Source organism: Cyprinus carpio, chromosome B2, assembly GCF_018340385.1.
Source record: "Cyprinus carpio isolate SPL01 chromosome B2, ASM1834038v1, whole genome shotgun sequence".
Classification (NCBI taxonomy): domain Eukaryota; kingdom Metazoa; phylum Chordata; class Actinopteri; order Cypriniformes; family Cyprinidae; genus Cyprinus; species Cyprinus carpio.
The window spans coordinates 32,135,947-32,147,506 of record NC_056598.1 but is presented as its reverse complement, the minus strand read 5'-3'; the positions used below and the strand labels follow the sequence as shown (position 1 = coordinate 32,147,506).

The 11,560-nt window shown below is 30.8% G+C and overlaps 1 pseudogene; it reads right to left on the bottom strand.

The window, feature by feature from the left end:
- LOC109060107 overlaps nucleotides 1-11,560 on the bottom strand; it is a 95,700-nt pseudogene that overhangs the window by 65,016 nt on the left and 19,124 nt on the right.

The window sequence follows — 11,560 nt, the reverse complement described above, 5'->3', positions numbered from 1 at the left end:
AACTTGACATAAAACAGATGAAAAATACAACTGACAGTACAAAAATAGAACAAAAAATGCATGACTTAATGTTTTTCATTGCCTAGATACACTGTCATGATTCCAACTAGATCATATTAGTCATCAGGCATACCCAGCACATTTTAAGGACATTTGTACGTCTTAAGAGTTGTTCAGAGCACGTTACTCTGGTTCAGTTACTCCTGTACTCAGCACTCAAGACGGTAGGTCATCCGGCTTTAATTGGCTACCATATGTACATGCCGTTCGCACAGGTCCTCTCACTACTTCCTCGGTCACAAAGTAGCACATAAACACTCGGTAAACGCATTTCTTCTACAGCACTTCTTTACACCAATCCAGTAAGTCTCTTAATAACTTTAACTTTATTAATGTCCTCTTCTGGTATGCAGAGTAATTTAAAAATAAACCTTAAAAAAAATGTTCTATGTGATTAGTTTAATGTCTAATCTAACAGTGTACTCTAGAGCTTGACAAACAAACGTTTTAGGAGAGATCTTCTGGGAGTGGTAATGTAAAGCCAAAGACACCAATCATTTTAAAAATTTAATTAAATTAGTACATTAAATTAAACTATTTTCTTAAATAAAACAACGTCATCAAGCCATTGCCATTCTTTAGATATTAAAAAGCTGATGATATCAAGTTGGTACATGAGGAAAGCTAGAATATACTTATGAGCTGTTTTACAAGTCTAGTCAAAAAAATAGTAAGGTCTCCTTCCTCATCCTATAACATACTCCCTATCCGATAACTTGACCTAGCTGATCTTTCATGTAATACAAGTTTGTTGTTAAGGCGTTTTTTCTCAGCTCTCTCTGTGGAAAATATGCAAAAAGGTTCGCAAGCCAAAGCATTTGGTGTATGAGTATCAGAAAATGTGTGATTCATGACATTGTCTACACACAGTGGAAGTATAACTTTAACAACACTTCTGCTGAGGCTTTGGTGCAAATGCATGCCAAACTTTGCATTCAATCCTAACACAACGCATAAATATTACTTAGCACACATACAGGATTTTTTAATCTTGCTATCTTCAGCAATAAGCTGATTAATCTATTGACAGCCTTGAGTTGACTTTGAGTATAGATTTTTTTTATCGATGTGGAGAAGGAAAGCAAGCATCGGGCTGATATTATGAGAGGACTATGGAACTATAGCACAGTAAGAATACAATCATCTGGGACAAAAAGTCAATCAAAAGTTACTATTCAAAAATATCTGACCACATGAAAATAAAATAAAGTTAACTAATTCAATACTCATGCTAAATTAATTCTAGCGCTGGGTTTTGGTTTCGAGAAACAGACATAATAAACTTAATAATGACACAATTTATTATACGATGACTAAAGACAATTAATTATGCCCGTAGCACACTACATGATATGGAGATTCGAAAAAAATCAAAAAGTAAAAAATTTGGCTACTTATCAAATATATTATAGATTTGCTGACATTATTTCGATACCGCCTGGCGGGATTGGCCTCTGAGACAACGCTTTGAAGCATATTAGGAGAATTAGCGTGGGTGAATCCCTATAATATTATTATCTTGATGAAGCTCTAACTGCATCCTTGAATAAATTCGTTGTCTGGGACAAAAAGAAAATCAAAGGCAAGCCCAAGTTGTATTATTACCCGTATTGACCACAACATAAAAAATAAAAAACCATAACAAAACTAAGGAATTAATACGACCAGAATTGTTTAGCATTGGGTTTGGTTTCTAGGGATCAGACATAATAATAATAAGATATTATTATTATTATTATAGGATTGCGTGTTGCTTGTTTGTGGTTGTTGTTTTGGTGTAGATATTAAGATTAATATGTATTGTTAACTTTTTAACTTGCGAATTATTATATACCATTTAATGGTTAATGATTAACGTTGTTTTTTTATTTGTCGGGTACGATAAACAAGCTATATAGAATACTAATATTAGTTATGAAGAAAGACTATAGATTGTTGCATTGGTATTACTATAATAAACTTTTGCAAATAAAATAAAAAAAAAATTTAGAGCTGAACTGGTATATACTAGCATTAGAAATTAGAATTAGAATTAGAATTAGAATTAGAAAGAGAAGACGAAGAATGAGTATTAGTAGTAGTATAGTAGTAGATAGTAACTTTACGAATTTACATGGTATAAATTATTATTTTTATAAAAGACAATTGTTAAACAATTTTAGAATAGACTTTCAAGAGGAATTATGAATAGCAATTTGTGTGCATGAATGTATCTAGCAAATTTCCATGAAATTTCCTCGGACCGGCACTTGTGCTCAGTGTTTGTGTGCAGGTGTGTGACCGCGAGCAGCAGATGTGTGTTTGAGTAATTCATCAGGGATGCAGGAACCCTGACCCAACCTTCTCCTCCTCGGGCTCAAAGTCATGGTTGTCCTGGGCCATTTCTTCACTGGACGCTTGTGGACCAGCTTTCTGCACAGCAGCCACACGGACAGACTGGCCATGAACATCCCAATGTCCGGCAGGAAACTCGGATTACCATTGCCTGCGTCTGCACCAATAACACTACAAACACAGACAGCACATCAGCACACAGTTACTGAAGCATATGCATCATTCTTCCACATACATTTCTCTTTAAACAGAAGTGCAGATGTGCAGTTATTCACGTGAAACATGTTACAGGTGATTGTGACTATAACAAACAAACTAGCATTGCCCAGAGAATTCCCATTAAACCGCAGCCGCGTCTGCCCATCTGTGAGGCGGAAAACCATTTGTGAGAACGCAGCGATTTTTTTCCGGCAGCATTTTCCCAGCTCGAGCTTCTCACACATCTGTTATGCGCCGTTTTTTATATGCTTCCCCACCCCAGTTCAGTTTAAAATCAGACTTGCACCATATTAAAAGAGTATAAATATTTCTCATTAAACCACATATTGGGTTCTTCTGAAACTCACACAAGAGTGAAATGAAGTCCTGCATAGTCTTTTGTGTTGGGTGCATTAGTCAAAAACAGGTCTGAATGAAGGGGCCAGTGTTTTTGTTGATCATTCAGACAATGAAAAGCCGTTATAATGAAGGAAAACATATGATGAATACAATAATCTGAGATGGATGGATGATTGATGTGTTTATACAATATATAATTTATCTGGTCAGAGATATATGTTGCTTGAGGAGTACTAAAGCGTGCATTATTCATGCATCTAGAAATACAACAGAAATGCATGTTTCATATGGCATCAGACATCACAGGATGTGTTTGATACAGTCCTATATTAGAAATATTAAGTTAGCATGACTCAATGTTTGAGTAAACAGCAGACTTTTACTGTATCTGCACCAAAAACTTACCAAGTATATCAGATAAAAAACAAAGGTCACTATGGATTTCAAGTATTCGGTTTACAATAAATGAAAAGTCTGAGAATTTAGAATCTAGCATAGCATGTCCTTTTCCTTTGCCGTTAGTTCATTGAAAATGCAGAGGATTGTTTGCAGATTGTAAAAAAAAAAAAAAAAAAAACTAAATGTATTCTGCCTCTTGTTGCCATAACTGTTATTTCAATTTAAGAGGAAAATGAAATAAAGTAAAATAAAATAAAATAAAATAAAATGTTTTATGTCTCTTTGAGAATAAAAAATAAATAAATAAAATAAAATAGAAAAAAATAAAATAGAAAAAAATAAAATAGAAAAAATAAAATAGAAAAAATAAAATAAAATAAATAAAAAAAAAAAAATAAAATAAAAAATTCAAAAAATTATAACCAAAATTTTTTTTTTTGGGATTTGCATATCATAAACACAACAGCTTTAAGAGCTCTTTTGGCATCATTTTAATTTCCATTTTGGTGGATGTGTCTTCAGGATCTCTCTCTTCCACTAGATTATGTTCTTAATATCGGCTCTTACAATGATTTTCAGACCCTAAACATCCATTTCTCAATCATTCCTGCATCAACTCATTCGCTCATGATTCGCTGCCGGTCGGTCGGTGGAGCAGAGAGACATCAGCGGGCCGTATATTCACAGATAAATGCCTTCGCTCAACTAACAGGTCAATTAGGATGTCTAACAGTTTACAGCCGAACTTCCTGCCACTTATGGTGAATCGAGCCATCCGACCAGCACTGCTTGGAAAAAGGTGCAGGTGTAGATTCCCGTACTCAGGAAACCGCACTTAATACAATCACAGTTAGACCAAGCGCACACAAACATCAAAGGTATAGGCCTTGAAAAATCGGGCTGCTGTCAACAGTGGGTCAGTTTAATTGGGTTAATGTTTCATCAGGGAAGCGCTGGTTTGGAGGCTGAAGTTTGGAGCCGCGCTGCTGGATGGCAGACAGCTGGCCACAGCGTAAGTGGAGTGTGTAATGTTCCTTATCTGTCTCTGTTTGCTGAAGTACTTCAAACTGAAAACACATCCCTCTTATGTGTGCAAGATATTACACGCTTCTAAGTGATTTTGTGTGTTGGGAATAAAACAATATCCTTACAGTATCGTACTAGAAAACAAAACTAGTTGCACTGTGCTACTATTCGAAAGGTTAATATCACTAAATGGTAATGTTTTTTTCTAGGCAAGGCAAGGCATTTTATTTATACAGCACATTTCATACACAATGGTAATTCAAAGTGCTTTTACAAAAAAGAGAAGTAAAATAATCATAAAAAAATAATCACAACAATAAAACAAGAAATTTAAAAACTTTTAAAATGATTTAAAAACTGATTTAAAACAGGTAAAAATAGGAAATGATTATATATAAAATACAGTACATATACATATAAAATACAATTTCTATTATTATTTTGACTAATAATGTTAGTTTTTACAACAAAAAACATAGACCATGAGTTGTTATTTAACTTTAACCACACACACAAAAAAGACACTTTAATTAAACTTTTGTTTCTTGAAATAAATTAAAAAATAAATGAAAAAACACTTTCGTTACTTGAAATAAAATTAAAAAAACTAAAATGCAATGTATTCATAATTACTTATATACTACTAATACTACAAATAATAATAATAATCATTATAATTATACATTTATATTATTTATTATTAATAATATTATTATTTTCAGCTAGTATCAATAATTTAATTATCATCAGCAAATAACAAACTAATAATAAAAACAATTTTATAACATTTCCAAAAATAAATAAAACCAAAAAAAAAAGTGCAAAATTATATAGACATATATCTCAAAGTCCTGATAGCAACAATATTTTCTCGTTTCCTCCTCAAAGCTTTCCATAAAAACTCAATCAATAATCGGGGTTGTTTTTGCAGTGCTTGTTGCAGGTTTAGTGTCTTTCTATAAAGAAGCAGTTGTAAAAGACAGGCCAAGAGATTTCACGCAGTAAAAACTTTTCCAATTAAAAACCTTTCAAATCCACAATAGCAACATGTGAGAGTTTGATAAACAGGCATTAAATGAAACCTTCATAAAATGTTTCCAAGGCAGTTTATAGGCTTGTGTTTAAAATAAGAGCTTGGACTCACCTCTCGAAACCAATCTGTCGTATTGACTTCTCCCACGCTGAACCTGGTAAATAGAAAAGATAAAGCTTTACCATTGTATAGGATTTTCCAGCACACTGACTCTGAAAGCGCAGGGTGATTCACCCGATAACTACTCGCGCCGTAGGCTTTCATAAAACAATGACAAGAGCCAAGGAGATTTGCTTTGTCTAACTGCAGGGTCACTGTGGGTCATTTCTGAGCTACTTTGAGGAAGACTGAATTAGTCCATCTAGAGATGATTAATGTGATGAGATGACAAGTAATCTTTAAAAAGAGCAGGACTTTCTATTTAAAGAGAAGCACTTTTGCCCTTTGTTCTTTATTTTGTCTAGCTGATTTACTGAAGTTGTAAATATTACAATAAAATTAATTAATTCAAACTAATTAAAAAAAAACAATAAATGATTAAGAAAATAATTAAAATGTTAAAATAATATAATGAAGTAATAAAAATATTTTTTAAATAATACGTAAAAAATTAACTGATACCAGTATAATCAATTTGATATAATTAATACACTTTTTATCATTAGCGTGTTATATCTAGATTTTTTTTGTATTTACAGAGAAGTATTGTTTTTTTTTTTTCTTGGTTTTTTTTTTCAGTAATAACCAGCAGAGAGTATTGGTGTGTAACATTCAAAACTCAAATTACACTGGATTTAAATTGGAAAAAAAAAAAAAAAATGTGATATGCTTATCTAATATCAACCATTTGTTAAAATTCAACCTATTTTTTATGAAAATAAAAAAAGAAACATATATAGAAATAATTAAAAATGTAACAATAAAACATTAAATAGATACATAAATGCATACAGAAAAAATAACTGAAACCAATATAGTCATACTGATATAATTTATACATTTTTAACAGTGTGTTATATCTATATTTTACCTGTTTTTATCTGAATTTATAGAGAACTTTTTTCTCTTTAATTACACTTTTCTCTTATCTTTTATTTAGCTGATTTCTAAGATGTATACAAATAAAACCATTCAAATATTATATTTACTGTAAAATCACTGTAAAGCACGGCCTACTGCTTTAATATCTGACATCCGTTAGAGCTGCAAAAGGAAAATGAGCTCAACTTCAGACGTGTCTGTATTATTTACAGTAATCACAAATCAATGCGTCAGACTGTGTTCTTAGTAAATTAGGAGAGTAATTAGGTATTGAATAGCCTTTGAGATTGAAGTCTCTTACCGACAGACTCACTGCCTGGATTCAGCCCAACATTACACTGACGGACAATATTACACTGACTGGATGTTTGTCTAATGACACCAACTGAATGTGTGGATGCAAATATTATGAATATCTATTTGTAGAAAAAAGGAAAACACCACGCATCACTCATCACTCCAAGATTCCATTTCATCCCATCAAGGAGGATAGAAACCCATCAAAATTCTACAATACCATTAATTCTAAACAGCATTATTACCATCATTCTGACTAATACTCCATGATGACTGTTATCAGGGTTATGGCATTTAATTGAACATTTAATCTATAAAACATACTAGTATCTATTTTTATGCTACTATTACTTATTACTAGTATCTATTCCATTAGGTACTAGTACTTATTTGTTGGCTACTAGTGCATATTCTTTACCTTTTTTAAAAATACTAGCACTTAATCATTAGATACTCATTCATTAGATACTAGTACTCTTTATACTCTAGTACTTAATCATTAGATACTCATTCATTAGATACTAGTACTCATACACTAGTACTTATTAGATACTAGTATTTATTTGATTAGATACTGGTACTCATTCGTTAGATACTATAATACCATTAGATACCGGTACCAATTCATTGGATACTAGTACAAACACAATAAACAATACAACAAATACAATAAATAATATAACACATACAGGTACTTATTCATTATTCATTATTCAACAAATTAATAATAAAAATATAGTATCTATTCATTAGCTACTCATTCTTTAGACACTAGTACTTATTCATAAGATACTACAATAACATTAGATACTTGTACCAATCATTGGATACCAATACTCATTCATTAAATAATAGTATTCATTCATTAAACACTAGTACTCATCCATTAAATACTAGTACTCATTTAGTAGATTCTGGTATTTATTCATTAGATACTAAAACAGCATTAGATACTGGTACCAATTCATTGGATACTAGAACTCATTCATTAAACACTAGTACTCAGTCATTAAATACTAGTACGTTTTTAGTAGATACTTGTACTTGTTAATTAGAAAATAGTTTCTATTCATTAAGTACTAGTACTAATTTTTTAGACACTATAACCTACAAATAACATCATATAATTAATAGATACTTGCATCAATCATTGGATACTAGTACTCACTCATTAAATACTAGTATTCATTAATTAAATACTAGTACTCATCCATTAAATACCAGTACTCATTTAGTAGATACTGTAACTATTCATTAGAAACTAGTTTATATTTATTAGGTACTAGTACTCATTCTTTAGACACTAGTACTTATTCATTAGATCCTACAATACCATTAGATACTGGTACCAATTCATTAAACACTAGTACTCATTCATTAAATACTAGTACTCATTTAGTAGATACTGGTACCTATTCATTAGAAACTAGTATCTATTCATTAGACACTAGTACTCATTCATTAGACACTAGTACTTATTCATTGAATACTAGAATATTGTATACTGGTACTTAATTAGATACTAGTACCTCTTAAATAGATATAAGTACTTATTTGAATAGCGACAAGTAACTATCCTGTTGTTATTGGTAACACAAATTTTATCTGTTGACTTCTGTATGGATCTGTCATTCAGGTATCAACTATTCAGTTCTGACTAGTATGTATTCCAATAGTGACTACAAGTATCTTTTTAAATAGTACTGCTAAGTATTAATTAGATACTAGTAATTATTTATTAAAAACTATTACAGTTACACTTTATTTTAAAGTCAAATTGTCATTATTAAAGTAACTAAAAATACAAATATGAATTTTGCCTCAATAAACTCCTAATTACTGCTCATTAATAGTTAATAAGGTAGTTGTTAAGTTTAGGTATTGGATATGATTAAGGGATGTGGACAATGGTTTTGCGGAATATGTGTTTTGTAAGTACTAATAAACAGCCAATATTCAAGAAACTATTTAATAGTGAGAATTGGTCCCTAAATTAAAGTGTTACCACTATTGCTTGTGATTAGATACTAGTAGATTCTAGTTAATCATTAGGTGTAGAATACCTGTTGTAATTGCTAATCATAACAAATCTTCCTATGCTAGACAAAAGTTAGCAGCAGCTAATAAATAAGCACTAGTACTTAATGGAATAGATACCAGTAGCTAACAACATAAGAATTAGTAGCATTAAAACAGATACATTTTAGGGATTAAAATGTTAAAACAGCTGGGGTACAGAGGCTACTTAGACACATTTAAGCTTGCCTAATGTTGTGATAAAAGAAATCTAATATGATTGAGTTTAATATTTTACCAAGTACATAAAGACCTATATGATGGAAATATGAACACTTACTGAGTTCAAAAGTCACACCAGGACAGAAGTGAAAGTGTCTAAGTAAAACAAAATGTCTAATCATCAGCTCTGAAAAGGGTTATAAGAAAGTTGAACGCTTTTGTCATTCCCAGAATCGAAACATTAGTAGAAACAGTAAATCGTCTCCGGTCTCAGTGGGACGTGAGTAATGTTTTCATTATTCAGACGAGAACAATTGGAGGGCAAAGACAAATCTAAGTGGCACATTTCCCATAAGCCTCCCACACGGTTATTTAAAGTTAAAGAAGACATACAAAACATATCTTCTTGATTTGACACAAGCACAACTTTTTCAGCACATTAAATGTAGATTGAATTAAAATACATCTGTAATGCTGTTCCTGTTTAAAATGAGAAAACCCAGCACATAAAAGCATAGTTTTCCTATGCTATTCTTTTTCTTGTTAATTTCTGGCATAAATTTACAAAATACATTATTTCCAAAGTATCAAAAACAGTAACTGAGAAGAAAAAACAGCAGCAAAAAAAAAAAAAATACAATAAAAAAAAAAATTGTAAATAAAACAGGAACAAGAATGTATACATGTATACAACTAAAAAATAAATACAATATAAAAAAAAATAAAAAAATAAACCATTTTAAACTAACGTTCCCCTGTGCTGGCTGTCAGAGGAAACATTTTTCAATTAAAAAATAATTAAATGAATAAATGCAAAAATATGTAAAGAAATAAAATGTATATATATAAGAATTATATATATATATATATCTATAGATATATATTATATATTATATATATATATATATATGACAAATTGTAATAATGGTCATTATGGTCATTTTTAGTGATTTGAGGTTATAAATGTCATCATCTCAATCTAATGTTCCCCTGTGTCAGCTGTCAGAGAGAAATCATTTGCCAATTTGTCTCCTTCATTGGTCCATAATTTCATGGCTGGCAGTACAATGATAAAATAAGCATGGTAAGCAGAAAGCGGGTCAGGGAGCGATGCAGACATTCACTAAACACCTCTGAGGGTCAGGACCCTGAGCAAAAACTCTGTCCTCCTCTGAAACACTCTAGACTTCTTCACAGTCTTTATTTACAGACACGAGACTAAAAAGAATTACGAAGCCTACGTTTCTTCTACTGATGTGTGACCGATTCGCGCAACACTGTTCCTAACTTTCTTTGCTATCAAACAGTGTTTATGCAGCATGAAGGGCCGTTTCACAGTCACACAAACGTACATAAAGCTTCATTAAACACTTATTGCCTGGGGTCTCTATGTGCCAGAAGGGTTTTACAGTCATATGCTGTAAAATGAATTTCACAAAAAATGTCACATTTCACTCAAAAATATAAAAATAATTAAATAAAACATGAAGATGAAATAAAACATGAATAATAATAATAAAAAAAATTACACATACAATTATATTAAAAAAAAAAATTGAAAAAAAAAAAAAAATGAAAAATTATAGAGCAAAAAATTATATAAAAAAAATTATGAAACAATAATGCTGAAATACAAATATTTAATATATTAGATTTAATTTTTAATTTAATAAAAAGATAAATAAATAAAAAAAATAAAAGATAAAATAGAAACAAAAAAATAAAATAAAATAAAATAAAATAAAATAAAATAAAATAAAATAAAATAAAATAAAATAAAATAAAATAAAATAAAATAAAATAAAATTGTAAATCGTAATTCTGCACGCAAAACTTTCCAGTCACCAACATATACTATGGCGCAAGCATGAACTTATGGCAACCTTGATGAACCCTCCTGAAAACTCTGTATATTAGTTTTTGAGAGAAAGCATAACTTACAGTTGAATTCAGAATCAATAGAGTTTTGCAGCCAGCAAAACTGTGGATGGTGATTTGATAGACGATGTGGATGAAAAGGAAAGGTCATACTGCAGAAGCATAAAGACTTCAGCAAGTGCCCCCCGTGTACCCTGGAAAGAGAATAAGCAAACAAGCACAAGCATCAAGGGCCAGTTAAAGACATGATGATGAACCATATTATCACCTAACTCAAAAGGGGATTTGTTGATAGGATAATAATGTGTTCAAAGAAAGACAATACATTTATTGTGCCAATACTCGTAAAAAGTGCCAATAATAGCCAGAAAAAATGAAAGATTATATGCATAATGCAGAACTAAAAAACTAACAAAAAAAACAAAAAATACAACAGGACTATTGTTTTGACATGTCTATGCTACCTCCAGCTGCTCATTTCAAAATATGAGGGAAATAAACATTTTCTTATAATTATCTACAACATATTACAATATAAACACCATTATGTAAACCTTAATTCATCAACAGTAGATGATATGCTTATCTTAAATGTGCAGTATTCACTGACTGCAAACTGTTTTAAAAGCTGAAACCTTAAAAATAAAAGTGCTATGTTTTGACTTTGAAATATGCATGTGAATTATTTACTTCAAT